Source organism: Notamacropus eugenii, chromosome 5, assembly GCF_028372415.1.
Source record: "Notamacropus eugenii isolate mMacEug1 chromosome 5, mMacEug1.pri_v2, whole genome shotgun sequence".
In the NCBI taxonomy this organism is placed as follows: domain Eukaryota; kingdom Metazoa; phylum Chordata; class Mammalia; order Diprotodontia; family Macropodidae; genus Notamacropus; species Notamacropus eugenii.
In genome coordinates this window covers 444,624,384-444,638,153 of record NC_092876.1, presented here as the reverse complement: position 1 = coordinate 444,638,153, position 13,770 = coordinate 444,624,384, and positions in this window count along the sequence as shown.

The window sequence follows — 13,770 nt, the reverse complement described above, 5'->3', positions numbered from 1 at the left end:
TGCCCCTTTATTCGTAGCAGACCAAATGCTTCTAGTTTTTGATCAGGCACTGTAGTCATTGTCCATCGTGTGCAGGTTCAAGAAGAGATAAAGAAGCTCCTAATATGATAGCAGAATTACTATAATCTTCCAGAAATCATGGAGAATTGAAATGTTACCAGAAAGCCTGGTTTCTAAACAAATAACTTCATATTCCCAGAGGTCCTAGAAGTAGCAGACCAAGCAAACAAGACATCAGTCATCAACAAGACTGAACAAATGACATGTGAGCATGAAGAAATAGTAAGTCATGAACACCGTGGGCCAACGTTTTTATTTCAAAGGCTACATGCATACACACATACACCTACCTAGACGTATACATATAGATATACATAAGCAAAGCATAATTCCTTTTGATAGGATTATTTAACCAAGAGAGTTGAAGAATGTTTAAGAGAGAATCATAGAATCTCATCAGGAATTGATTTCAAACCCTCCCTGAATAAGAATCCCCTCTCTGAGAAGCTGTCATCCAGCCTCTGTTTGAAGACCCTCCTAAGGCTGCCAATTCCATTTTATAAGACAGAGAAGGCATGAATATCAAATTTTTAGATAATCCAAAAGAGTTTTCTGAGTGACATCTAATGTCTTAATTTACGTTTGTTTTTCTGTCTGACTCCCCAACTAAACTGCGAGCACTGGCACCTGGGTGGGGTTATTTCTTTTTATCTCTATTATGTAAACCCTTTTGATTGCCTGTTTCCAACAGCTTTCATTACAGGAAGGACAACATGTCCTTAAATCCATAACAAACGAATCAATGAATAAATAAAAGAATCATAGTGTCTTACATTGTCCAAAAATAGTTTTATCTTTTGGGTGCATTTTTTGCTTTTTCCTTTGAATAACATTCTAAATCTTTAGGAATAATGAGAACCTAGATGACAGAATTGTAAGGAGCAATACAGATAACATCCCCACCCTAACCACACCCCCTCACCCCCAAAAACGAAAAGTTCTCTAAGTGGTACCTGAAAATCCTCCAGGTCAAATCCCAATAGGGAAAACCAAGAAAAAAAAGTGAATTATTTGTCAAGTCTAGGTTGGCATAAAGGGGAAAGAATCATACGTATGAGGGAGTGCAGAGGACTGGGTCAGGCACAGAGCACACTGCATGAAGCACTCTGGAGCCCAGGGCAAAAGAAGGTTCCAAACTCTCATGAGAGCATTACCAGACCCGTACTGGAACACTGTGATGGGGACAGAAGCAAACTAGAAGCTTTGTAGCCAAACACTTAGTCAGATCCAAGGTTGATTAAGGAGACCTATAGATAGAGGAAATTCCTGGAAATAGGGGTTTTGAGCAGATACTGACGAAGGAAGACATTCAGAAGCAAGCAGCAGCAGTATGGCCAGACTCCAGGAGAAGTACGAGGTCTCAGTTCCAGCATCAAACTGAGCCTTCAGAGGAATCACCTTGGTAGGAATCGCAGACTAAAGAGACTACAATTCCACCACTCTGAACCAACAGAGCTTTTTTAACAGGCTGATGGGCCTGCTTGGCAGTTTGCTCAGCTGGGTTCCCAGGTTCTCTTCTCTATAGTCTGACTCTCTTTCCTACTGCTGTCATGTTCCTTGAAGCTGTCTCCTCCCTCAAGTGACTTATCTCTATCTGCATCTGTCTTGAGTATATATCTCTATCCCTGATGGATGTAACAACTGCTACTGATCAAGTAGGTCCTTTCTAAAGTTACATGGCTGACATGAATGGTATGAGGAGTGACACTTTCCCTCCTCTCCTCCTCTAAAGTGGGCCTCTTCACTGGCACCTCCAAGCTTGCCATTTTTCCCACGCTTACACTACTAAAACTGAACAAGAACTTACTTGTTTAAAGCCCTCTGAGGTATGGTTAATCAGTTTGCTTAGCCAAGCCAAGTCAAGATGCATTTATTAAGTACTTTCTATTTGCCAGGCATTGTGTCTGGCCATATGAACATGAGCACTAGGAATACAAATGCAGGCAAAAATAAATGCACTGCCCTCAAGAAAGAAGCGTTCCAATAGGTAAAGATCATACATTAAAGGGAGTTGAAAAGCGTAGGACAGAAAAGGTACCCATGTTAGGTTTAGTGGAGGAAGAATTCCAGAGAGTCAGGGAGAGAGCCCAATGAACATGGCCAGTTAGAATACTATCCTTAAAATGGAAGCACTCATTCTTTATAAATGGATTAAATACAATACAATCATTGTATTTCTTCCCCAAGTCTTATCTGCCCTGCTTGTGGCTTTATGGATTCTAATTAGAATGATATATTTGGGTTCTTTTCATAGGGTTGCATCATGGAAGAAAATGCTCTTTAATAAATAAAGAAAAGTTGTTCATTCTTTTGACAGCATGTTGTGACATCAACTGGTGGAACATTCTTGTTGTGTGTTTTGTTAAAAACAGACCACAGGTCTTTGATGGTGGGACTATGTTCTTATGTTTTATACTTCTACCCAAAGGCAGTATCATGCTTTGTAATCTGGGCTTTCAGATAGGAGAACTTCAAAGTTTATGATGTCTCAAAAGGGTTTATTAAGAATATGACCATTTTTATCTAGGGTACAGGAAGTCTACATATCTCCATCTTGAATAAACCTAAACACATTACAAATTTGTGTCAGTATTGCAATGAAGCAGTAAGCCTCTTTTTATTATTTATTACAAACTTTATCCACCCAAATTAAACCTATTTTATAATTACTTGCATTTTGGTAAATTTCAACCTGTAAATTATCTAAAAGAACATATTGGTTTTATTTCTGCATCCCTTTTATTTCTGCCATTCACCTCTATAGTTTGAACATACATTTTCCCACTTAATTTATTGTTCTGATAAAATTGCCAATGGGTACTCTTATTCTGGTTCTACTTTCTTTCCTTTGCTACGAAACCATTTCCTATGATAGTCTCTTGCTATGCAGACTGTACACAATTTTCCTGCACAGCCTGTGGAGCTGTTGTTTGTTCTTCATTCTTGAAGAGGACCAGTGACATCATGAGAAGTGATGTCTTGACTTGCACATAAATTGGATTTAAGTGAGGCAGTGCTGAACAAAATTGTCAGTCTCTTTCCTCTAGAGTCATCGAAGTCCAGTGGCATGATAAAAGTTAAGATGATCAGGGATGGCCCAGGATGCAGTGGTTGACCTTGACCTTTTTTTCTAAATTAAGGTCTTTTCCAAGCCTCAGTTTGTATGAGGCAATGCCCAATCTAGGGCTAAAGGCTGAGAGAGAATTGAAACAAAAGATGGTCATGAGCACTCTTCAGGAGGGGGTACATGATGGCCAATGGAAAAAGATGCTAAGGGCACCTGACTTCAGAAATGCAGTAACTTGCCCACAAATCACTAGACTGTAGGTTTTACCTAGCTTACTGCAAAGAACCAAATGCCATCGCTACAGACATGATAAGGTATGATGCATGTGGGCCTTGCAGTGAGATAAATAAATAGTCTAGTTGTGAGGTGACTCCATATCCACTCCCACACCAACCCTTCGTGATTTTGAGACTGTTCTTGCAGAGTTCTTCCAAAGACCTATAGCTGAAGTGTTCAAGTTGATAATTGTCGCTAGAGTTTGAAGCTGTTTTTTAAAAAAAAGGCATAACAGAAACTGGTATTGAAGGAGAAATTTCATTTGAGCGAGTTACAGTATGATTAAAAGTATGAGAAAATTAAAGTGCTCTGGGAGTGGAGGAAGAGTCACAGCAACTTTTCATCTTTTCATTTTTTTCATTTTCATTTTAAAAATCAGACTCTAAATGTGAATGAGTAATTCTTCTGGGACATGCTGACTGGGAAAAGAGACTAAAATCCCAAGGGAATGGGGGCTAGAATCATTTGATGGATTATTGGATTATTAGAATTACTACATACTTGGACAGAGAGTATAGGAAAGCCAATTGGGGGGAGAGGGGTTGGGAATGTAAATTGAACATGATCTGCAGGGGATACCTTTCTTTGCTCTGTTAGCAGAACCTGGGAAGTTCTCTCCTACATAGTGAAAGTGAACTGAAGAAGTCTGAGCTTGGAGTGCCACTGTATGGCTAGAATAGATATTGCAGTCCAAGTATTTATTATTGCCATATCCTCTCAAAGGTTATTCCTGTACATGGCATATGTGACTTATAAACCTATATAAATTCTTTGCATGAAGGCATTCATTTGCCAGAAACTTAACTGTACACTTTTGAGGGGTGGAGAAGGAATTGAACATAAGGAAATTTTCTTTTAGTTAATTGTTCTTTTAAATTTTCCTTTTCTTTGCCATATTTTCTTCCCAATCTTGTATTTGTTTTTCTCTTTTCCATTTTGAGGACTTCTATTACTTCTAACCAGCTCAGTATTTGGTACTTCTGTCCCAAAGATGCAGGAAAAAAAAATGTACAGTAATGATAGGAAGAGGAGCTGCCAGAAAAGCCAGTACCACTGCAGGCAAACAAGTCCAGACCCTGGTTTTCTCAGATATGGGCTAGAGACAGGTGCAGCCAGTGAGACTCAGGGTCCAGAGGCAGCAAGAGCTAAATCCATTGTGCCTTGGACAACCAATGTGTTTACATTGATACTCTTAATCATTACTGCTAAGAGTTGTATATGATCTGCTATACCCACTAGTTAAATACATATGGTATTGAATTCATCCTTGTTGCCTTACTCAAGGTGTCCTAATTACTAGTGTATGATATGTAATTATCATTATACTTTCTTTGAATTGGCTCAGTTGTTTTACTGAGCAAAACTGGACCTTGATTTTGAATAGTGGAGGGCAAAACTTTAGAAATGTGAAGTAAAATATTTAGCACAGAAACACATAATAGAAATTGTAATTATGAGACTTGGTCCTGAGCATAAAATTAAGAACATTTTAAAATATTGCATCTTACTCTAAGATCTGGAGAAATATGGAAAAATTGCAAAGTGGCAAACAAGACCCAGTCTATTTTTTGTAAGTTATCATAAACATAAATGGATTTCAGCGTTACCTGGGATCCATTCAAAAATTCCCTCTGGGATGGGAATGGAGACAATGTTTGCAATGGATCGCTAAAACTCCCTCTGCAGATAAGGAATAACATGTATATATTAAAGCCTTAATGGACAGTGTGATTTTGTCAGTAAATAGATTCAAATAACTGACTAACCAAAAGCATATACTTAGAGAAAAAAAAAAGACCTTGAGACTAATCCACAGCAATGGACATAGATTTTCCTCAACACAGTGTTATCATTGCCTGAATTTCTAAGGAGCCAGCCTAAATCCCCCTGGGGAAGAAGTAACTTAGTCTTTAATTGGTCATGGAACTGAAACACAAAGTAGTTAATGAAGATAAGGACACTTCTAGGACAAGAGAGCTGCTGAATCCCAAAGAATAGAATGGACCAGGGACTGGAACACCTGCCTAGGGACTCTGGAGTCACTAGCTCTCTGCCCTGACAATCCAGACTTTTGTACCTCAAAAGTGGTAGATCACCTAACTTATATAACTTTTGCACCAAATTGAATTTGCTAGGAAATCCAGTGAGAAACTGGAGTAAGTTACTTCTATCTGAAAGATGCAGGAAAAAAATGTACACTAATGATAGGAAAAGGAGCTGCCAGCAAAGCCAGTACTACTGCAGGCAAACAAGTCCTGACCCTGGTTTTCTCAGATATGGACTAGAGACAGGTGCAGCCAGTGAGACTCAGGGTCCAGAGACAGCAAGAGCTAAATTCTTCTCCTCCTCTTTCCCTCCTCCCACTATACCTCCAAAGATCCAGCATGGATAAAAAGCCCTAGGTTGGATACCTTGGAAACTCAAGAGAAAAGCAGGGGTACTCTTTAAGAGAAGATCAAGAGAGTACTAGCCCTTATTCAGAAATCTGCTTTAGGTCTTTAGCATTCCTAAAACTCTACCTTAAGACATTCTAGAGTACATACATACCTAAGACATAGCTAGAAGATCCAAGATCTTTTAACCTCAAAGATAGGAAGCTCTACAATCAGGCAACAAGGGCACTCAGGACAAGGTGAAACCTGGACCAAACACCCCATTCAGAAGGCTAGCAGAGGGTAGAGCAAAGCACTACTCCTAAGTCCCAGTTCAGAAATTAGAGGTAAAGAGATGAGTAAATCAAAGAAAATACCAACCAGTATAAACAAATATGTTGTAGATTTAGAAGATCCTCCAAAGAGAAAAAAATAGTAACTCCATAAGGATATAGGGATGACTTGAAGGAAAAAATGAATTGATCACAAGGATTCCATGAATATCTAGAAAAAAATGAAGCAAAAGATTTTAAAAAGGAAATAAAAATTTCTGGGGCAAGTATAGAAAAGAAATTTGATAACTAAAAAACATTTACTGAATGGCTTGGAAATAGAAAATAATGTAAGTTACTCAAGTAAAAAATTCATTGAAAATTAGAAAAGACCAAGCAGAAATCAATGACTATATAAGATAGGAAAAAAAAGCCATATCACAATATTGAGAAAATATAGAAGATACCTGATATCAAAAACAAACAATTGGGAAAACATCAGAAATAATTAAAATCATTGTTAAAAGCCCTAGAAGAAGGAGCTAAATGGCCGAGTACCAAGAAGTACAGCAGAGCTCACCCCCACAACTCTTCCATATCAGTATAGAAAATGAAACAAACCCAATCCTGATTGGGAAATTCAAAAAAAAAAATCATCCTAATTTTTCCAGTCCAGATCAGCAAAGGGAGATAGGGCCACCGATAATAGGGACAGAGTCTAGCCAGAAACTGCCATGGGGAGCATTCCAGCCCAGGGACAGGTTATTCCATAAAGCAAGAAATGGACCTAGATACAAATAGAGGGGCCTGACCTTGCACAGGATACCATGAACAAGTGCCAGCTGGCAGCTTTGTAGCTTACTGGTCTTCTAGGATCAGAAGTAGTCTCAGGCTTTGTGACTAAGCAAGGAGCAAGTGCAGAAACAAGCAGTTCTTATGTGGTTTTGATTCCAGAAGCAGACTAGATCCTTGGTCACATTCTCCAGCCTGATCTGAAGCAGAATAATGAAGAAATATCCCAGACTAATCTTAGACATTCTTTCCAGAAAGGCGCAGAGCCTAGACCTAATGGAAAGTCTAACTCAGGAAGGAGGTTGTGGAAGAATGAGCAAACAATGAACCAAAAAAATCCCATTTTAAAAAGATATTATGGTGACAGGGTCATTCAAAGAACAAAACCAGAAGAAGAAAATGACTCCAAAATTAATCTACAAACAAAGCCTCAAAGAAAAATGCAGATTGAACAAAAATTTCAATTAGAATTCTTTCAATGAAGCAAGAGGGTTTTTTAAAAAAAAATTTTAATGTTCATTTTTTAATGAAATGAAAGGACTAAAAGAAAAAATGCAAAAGGAGAGTTTTAGAAGAAAAAAATGGAAAGGTAATTAATGACTTGGCAGAAAAGATTAAAACAGGAAACACTGGTTTTATCCACTTACGGGGCTAGAAGTCAGCTAAGTAGAGCAAAGGTTGAGCCTTGCTTGGAGTTTTCATGTGCAGGAAGCTCATGAATATTAACTTCTACTCCTTTGGGAGGTATAAAGTTTCATTTTAATGGTCATGCAATGCATGTAGCAGAAGGGGGAACATAACAAGTGTTAAATATGTAATAGGTGTACTGGAAAGTTGCACACTCTGCAGTACCCAGCAAATGGAGAAACAGGGAGGAACTCTGCGGTCAGGAATAGGTTTGTAAGGCTTGCTCCTGCTTCTATACAATGTGTCTATTTCATAGGCACCCATTTTTGCAACTGTGTAATAAACCTGGCTTTTAACTTCACCCCTCCTAGAGTCTGAAAGAGTTACTTTTCATAGGTGCCACCGGAAATGATGAGGAATAGATGAGTGGGTCCTATTGTCCTGAAAGAATTCACTAGGATACTCTCCAAGTTAAAGGCATTTATTGGAGTAATGTAGGCCTGCTTTTATGTGGAAGAGACAGAGCATAGGCCCTGCCTCTCATAGGAGGCAAAGGCAGATGACCCTGCTCTCATAAGGGAGCAGAGCAGCCCCTGCTTCTAGAAGACAAAGGTAGTTATTAGGGTTAGGTGCCTGGTTTAAATACAATTTCATGGAATGGGAGAAAGGGGACAAGAGAATGGGAGGAGTAGGCATGGCTCCAAAATGCCTGGGATATCAGATAGACTGGAGGTGCCTTTTATTATACAGATAAACAAAGAAAATAGGAGAGGGGACAAGGGGGTGCTTTGCAAAAGCACACAGATAAGTCCACCATGGTGAGATTTCAATGCATAGTTTACTTTGATCACTTTACTGGCAAGTCACATCATGCATCTTATCTCATATCTCACATCCTGCATCACCTTGGATGTGAGTGCACAACTTCCCAGTACACCTATTACATATTTACTCCTTGTTATGTTCCCCCTTCTGCTACATGCATTGCATTACCGTTAAAATGAAACTTTATACCTCCCAAAGAAGTAGAAGTTAATATACATGAGCTTCCTGCACATGAACACTCCAAAGCAAGGCTTAACCTTTGCTCTACTTAGCTGACTTCAAGCCCCAAAACTGGATAAAATCATATACAAAGAAATGTGAGAAAATTGCAGATTATTAGAGCCTAAAGGAGTCCAAATCCTCCACAAAAACCCAAGTAAAGTTCTTAAAATGCACCAAAACAAACAATGATAAAGACAACCAAATAGAATCAGTTATAATCCCCTTCATCTAGCATAGGATTGCACAAAAAGACCCACAGAGTCCTTTGGGAGCCCTTAACTGAGCCAGTCCAGGGCAGGTAGAAGGTCCATTGACACAGCATGACCTGACACAGGGAATAGAACTCTGCTAGAAGAAAAGTCTCTCCATTCCCACAATCAAGTACCAAAGACTTACAGTCAAGATTCCATAAGACTTGACAGTTTACAACGTAAAGGATTATCATTCTTGGAATATGATATCCCCAAAAGCAAAAGATATAATCTTATAACCAAGAATAGTCTATTAGGTAAAACTGAGTGTAATTCCACAAGGGACAAATGGATATTTGATGAAATAGAGGATTATAAAACATCCCAAATGAAAAGGCCAAAACTAAGTAGTCACTTTGAAATGAAAATTTAAGAGAAGCATAGAAAGATATATACATTTGATCAATCAGAAGGAATTATTTAGTGATGAGTTATTTACATGTTCATAGGGGAGAAGAAACAAAAGTTCTTTGAAAATCCCAATATCTGTAGAGAAAGTTAAATAAGCTCGGTATTAGGCTTGGGTGTGGCTTTATTTTTATGTCTTGGGAGAAAACAAAAAGGGGTAAGGAATTACCTTGAGGAGGAAATAAGGGGAAAAAGGAGAGAACAGAACTCAACTTGAAAGTTAGAGAGCATAAAAGGATTAAAAGAAATGGAATAAAGAGTGTAAAAAGTGTCATTAGAGCTGGAGTAATGGGAAGAGGAGAGAGACAAGGAGAAGAGAAAAGGGCCAACATAACAGAAACATAACACTTTCATTTATAGATCATAAGTGGTAGGCAAACTTACTCATAATACCTTCTTCGTGAAGAGAGAAGATGAGGCAAAAAGAAGGAAAAAGTAAAAGTGGGAAGTGTAGAAGGAAATACCAAAATCATCATAACCATGAACACAAATGAGAAGAATTCAATCACAAAAAGAGGGTAGCAGAATTAGTAAGCAGTGTTCAGCAATATGTTAATTTACAAAAATTCACTTGAAATATAAAGATTTAGATTTTCAAAATGAAATTAAAAAAGGAAAGGAAGGAAGGTTGGATCAGAATCTATCATTTTTCTGGTGAGCCAAAAAAAAAAATCAAGGGTAGCAATCATTTTACATCAGATTACTTTAAATTAAACAAAAACATAATCAGGGGAACTATATTATGCATAAGGGCATTTTAAGTAATAAATTAATGTTAATTTAATATACATGCCACAAAAAGCATAATATCTTAATACTTAAAAGAAAAACAATAGAAGAAATAGACAGTAAAGATGTCATTTTATATATCTGCAATGTGTCTCTTTTGAGCCTAAACAGATTTTTTTTTTAAATAGCAAGAAAGAAGTTAAGGATATGATTAAAACTTTACAAAATTAAAAATGATAGATCTCTAGCAGTTATCAAAGGGGAATGAAAAGAAGTTCACAGAATTCTCTGCCATTTTTGGTACATTGCCAAGAATTGACCATGTATTGGAGCATAAACACTCCACCCCAAAAATGCAAGAAAGCATAAATCCTTATTATATCTTTTACTGATCACAGTGGAATAAAAATATTTTCAGTAAAGTGCCTTTGAAAAGAGAATTTTAAAATTATTTGCAGGGGGTAGGGAGGGAGGAAGGGACAGAATTTGGAACTCAAAGTTTTAAAAATTAATGTTGAAAATTGTTTTTATGTGTAACTGGGGGAAAATAAAAACAAAATGTTGAAAATAATTTTCATGATGCATCATGAAATCGTAAAGAATAGATAATAGAAAACAAAAGAAAACATCATCCTTCTTGACCTCTGCAACCTTTGTCAATATCAATCACTTTCTTCTTGAGTTTTTGAGATATTACTCTCTCTTGGGTCTCCTCTTTCTTGTTCAACCACTCCTCAAGGCTCCTTTGCTTAATCTTTGTCCAGGTCAAGTCCAGTAGCTCTGGATATCCCTTGGGGTTATGTCCTGGAACCTCTTTTTTAGGTTTCTTATCAACTCCCATGGATTCAACTTTTATCTCAATGCTAACAATTCTCTCATCTGTTTATCCAGCCCTAATCTCTCTCCAGAATCTTCAGACTTGTTTCTCCAACTGCATCTTAAACTAGATGTTCCATAGCCATCTGAAGCTCAATATATATAAAACTGAACTCATTATCTTTCCCCAAAATCCTTTCCCTCTTCTCAAATTTCTCATTAATGTCAGGGACACCATCATCCTCCAAATAACCTAAATTCACAACCTAAGTGTCATCTTCAACTCCTCACTGTCTCTCACTGCCTCCCCCAATATCCAAGCTGTTGTTGAGGCCTATTGATTTTACCTTCATATTGTGTCTCAAGTACATCCCTTTCTCTTCTTTGACATTGCCACCAGCCCAATGCAGGACTTCACTAAATCACCTCATGTCTAGGTTATTGCAAAAAAAATAAGAAGAAGAAGAATAACAATATTACACAGAGTGTTTGCCAAAATGGAAAGACTCAAACTATTGTGATGATAAAAATGTGGCTTTGATACTTAAGAGTAGGAAGAGACAATGTAGAGAAGAAAAACTATAGAACAATATCCCTTATGAATATTCATGAAAATGGTACCAAAAAGGTTAAAACAATATATTAAAAATATTATACACAACAGTTTGTATTCCTAGGATTGGTTCAAAATAAGAACTATAAAAAAAATAATGAAAACAACGTATATCAAAAGATTCTTAAGAAGCTTTTAACAAAACACTTGTTTCTGTTTTGTAAAATATTAGGAAGCATGGGAATAAATGCACTTTTCCTCAATGGTGTAAGTAGTATCTCTCTAAAACTAAAAGACATAAATATGTACACACACACACAGACACACACACACACACACACACACACAGACACACACACACCAGAAAAATTAGAGACTTTCCAATAAGATAAGGGATGTCCATTACCAGTCACCATTAATCTTTAACATAGAACTAGAAATGTTAGCTATCACAATATGAAAAAAAACCAAATTAACGAAAATAGGCAAAAAAACCTTCTGATTTCTTTCACATGACATAATACTAATCTACGTAGGACACCCTAAAGAATTAACTAAAAAAGACTAATTGAAAGAATAAATTTAGTCAAGGTACAAGATTCTTTAGTTGCATCCCAGAAATTTTAGTATGCTGTTTCATCATTGTCATTTCTTTCATATAATTAGTTTCTGTGACCTTGTAGTGCCAGTGTGATATTCACAGCACCTATGGTGGCCATGAATATGTAGGCACAATTCTGAATCACGAAATACAACAGACTCTCCCTCTGGAAGACGGAACCAAAACATTTAATCAGACCCCAGAAAGCCAAATCTATCATAGTAACAAAGACATCGCTACACAATAACAAAGCAATGGACAAAACCATCCAACAACCACCATTCCCCCTGCTAGTCTTTCCACAAACCAGATCCATTAAACAAATCCCAAGCAGGCTCCCTTAACCAAAATCACAAGCAAGCTCTTTCACTCAAGCTAACCAGCTGCCTGCTAGCCTGCGTCCTTCCTATCTTTGACCAGACTCATGATGAACTTTCCTCTCAGCTCTGCTCTAGCTCTGCCTCTTCCTGTTCCACCTTTCCTGTTCCACCTGTTCAGTAAACTCCTCCTACCACAGGCTCCATGTAACTCAGACTCATGTGACCCAGACAGGTCATATGGGCCTATTAATGAATGGGAAAGATCTTCCTATTTAAATTACCATTACAGACCTCAATATTTAGGATTTCATCATTAAGTTTCCATTTGGGTCTGCTCCTTTTATTTGTGCTTTTCCAATTGATTCATATTTTTATTCCATTATGGTCTAAAAGAGATGTTTACTCTTTCTGCCTTTTTACATTTATGTACAATATCTCTTTACCCTAGTACATGCTATACTTTTATAAAACTTCCATGTGGTACTAATATAACAATCACACATGCGCACATATATACATACAGATATAATATATAATTTTGTAAGAATATATGTTGTTGGAGAAACTAATCTAAAAGAATGATGGAGTCATCTAACTGACATTTGTAAAACGAAAAGGCTACAAGCCAAGACCAAAGTGGAGGGAGTGCTGGTGCATGATTTTCTGTTTGCAGATGATTGTACACTCAATGAAGCCTCTGAAGCTGAGATGCAACAAAGTATGGACCAATTCTCTGCTGCCTGAGATAATTTTGGCCTAATAATTAACACCAAGACAACACAGGTGCTCCATGAGCCACCACCACACCATCCATACATGGAACCATCGGTTACAACAAATGGAGAAGTTTTGAATGCTGTGGATAAGTTCACTTACCTTGGTAGTGTACTTTCCAGGGATGTACACATTGACAATGAGGTTGATGTATGTATTAGCAGAGCTAGCTCAGTGTTTGGGAGGCTCCAAAGAAAGGTTTGGGAGAGAAGAGTTATTAGACTGACTACCAAACTGAAAGTCTACAGAGCCATTGTGCTGACCTCATTGTTATATGCTTGTGAAACATGGACAGTCTACCAGCTCCATGCCAGGAAACTGAATCGCTTCTATCTGAACTATCTTAGGAAGATTCTGAGGATCACCTGGCAGGATAAGGTACCAGAGACTGAAGTCCTTGCTCAAGCTGAACTGCAAAGTATTCAAACTATGCTTTGGAGAGTGCAACTCCAATGGGCTGGCCACAGTGTTTGAATGCAAATCGTCGGTTTGCCAAAAAGATTATTTTATGGACAACTTGCTTGGGGAAGGCAATCATGTGGCGGCCAGAAGAAGTGATACAAGGACACTCTTAAGGTCTCTCTCAAGAGCTTTGGATTTGATTGTGCAACATGGGAGACATTGGCACAGGACCACTCAGCATGGCGTGCCCACATCAGAAAGGGTGCTGTGCTCTTTGAACAAAGCAAAATTTAGACATCACAAAGTAAATGCAGGATGAGCAAATTTGGGATATCCACCCCAAATATTCATATGGACTATCTGCGCCCAACCTGTGGTAGAGTATTTCGAGCTCATATTGATC